We start from the raw sequence: 1,986 nt of genomic DNA, 5'->3' as shown, positions 1-1,986 counted from the left end.
CTTCCGCTTCGGCCACTTCCGCTTTGGCTTAATGTAATTCTGTTTTTTCCAATGTGATTCCGGCCACTTCCGTTTTGGCTTAATGTAATTCTGTTTTTCAATGTGATTCCGGCCACTTCTGCTTTGGCTTAATGTAATTCTGTTTTTTCTAATGTGATTCGGGCCACTTCCGCTTTGGCTTAATGTAATTCTGTTTTTTCCAATGTGATTCCGGCCACTTCCGTTTTGGCTTAATGTAATTCTGTTTTTCAATGTGATTCCGACCACTTCTGCTTTGGCTTAATGTAATACTGTTTTTTCCAATGTGATTCCGGCCACTTCCGCTTGGGCTTAATGTAATTCTGTTTTTTCTAATGTGATTCGGGCCACTTCCGCTTCGGCCACTTCTGCTTCGGCCACTTCCGCTTGGGCTTAATGTAATTCTGTTTTTTCAAATGTTGTTGCGATTTTGTTGTGTTTTTTCAAATATAATTCCATTTTTTCAAATGTTGTTCATTTACACCTTAGGGCCACCGTAGGTTCCCTGCAGTCTGCACGTTCCCAACGGATGATGCAGATTCAAAAACTAAAGTCATCTGTGTTGATTAATTGGCCCAAACAAAACATTTCAAGTTGTCTCCTGGTGCTACTTTGAAAAAAAATAAATAAATTAAAAAAGGTTAAACAAACATGAGGATCCATCTATGAACGGTTCAAAGTTCATATTTGTGTTATTAAATGAAATTCCAAGTTGTCCTTCAGCGCACAAAACAAGTTTCACACTTTTTTGTTTTAGCATTTCCAACATATTTATCGAACAGATGAGCACTTCCTTCACAAAATATCCACTAACTAAATGACCATTAACTGATTTAAACCAACTCAGCTCAGAATCTTCCTTCTTAAAATCTTGAAAACAAACAAAAATAAGTTAAGTAATTTTGCCATTGAAGACCAAGAAATCTTGTATGAAACTCTTGAACTTTGATCATTTTATGTTTTTGTCAAACTTTAAAAGTAACATTATGTGCAACATCCCTCAGTAACTCAAGTTGTCATGCAATGTGTTGCCTTTTAAAGTATATGTTGTGTAAAGTTCTCAGCTATAACCACTTTAAGTTTTACATCAATACCTGTTAAACAGACTGAGTTACAGCCATTTATGTCACCTGGCTGTGGTAGCCATCTTGAATTGGATTGACTCCAAAAGTAAAAGAGTTATTTAGGTTCATGTAAAGATAAATGTCTGATGAGTTACAGTTAATCTATTCGGTGGTTCATGAGATATTTTGTTAACAGACAAGCAGGGTTATATTAAAGAGTTAATGATAAGGTGTTAAACAGAGATTTTGTGTAATGAGTTAGCGCTCCGATTAAGTAGTGAGGATCAGTCTCAGCTACTACCACTCCAAATTTTGGTTCAATATCTTTAAATATAAATTTGTTACAATCCATTATGTGTTTTCTAAAATTGATTAGCTGTGGTATCCGTATTAAATTGGATTGACTCCAGATGTTAATCAGTTGTAGATGTAAACCCAATGATTACTTTCAGAGAGTCTTATTAAAAACCCATTCAATAGTTCATCAGATATTTTGCTAACAGACGCATAAACGCCTCAGAAAGTAGAAGAATGTGGCAGCCCTTCTGGCCTTGACCATGTTTTAATGGTTCACTGCTCCAGAAACGGCTTGACGTGCTGAAGCAGAGATAAAATGTTTCCGATGAGCCCGTGTGTGGGAGCGTGCACGTGCAGAGCAGAGCGTCTGTTTGACGTCTTGTCAAGTGGGAGTTCAGACATTCCCCGCCACAATAAAAGCTCTGTGTGGCTTACAATCCCTGCCCTGTGCGGGTGAGAACCGGGGGCGAGGTGCAGGGGATGCTCTCGTCTCATCAGGCCTCCTGTGAGGGGTTCTGTGCGTGAATGGTGTTTATTTCACACTGCGAGGCCTTTCTGAGCGTCCCCACGATGAGCTGGAGATTAGTGGGGGGGGGGGGGGGGGGGG

General features: G+C 39.3%; 1 protein-coding gene across 1 annotated transcript in view; it reads left to right on the top strand.

The window, feature by feature from the left end:
* The window catches only part of lamb1b (laminin, beta 1b), a 29,625-nt gene that overhangs the window by 1,116 nt on the left and 26,523 nt on the right, over window positions 1-1,986 (top strand).

Source organism: Nematolebias whitei, chromosome 22 (genome assembly GCF_014905685.2).
Source record: "Nematolebias whitei isolate Nwh7 chromosome 22, NemWhi1, whole genome shotgun sequence".
Taxonomy (NCBI): Eukaryota; Metazoa; Chordata; class Actinopteri; order Cyprinodontiformes; family Rivulidae; genus Nematolebias; species Nematolebias whitei.
Note: the sequence above shows the minus strand (reverse complement) of the source record. Positions and strands in the feature narration are given on the sequence as shown.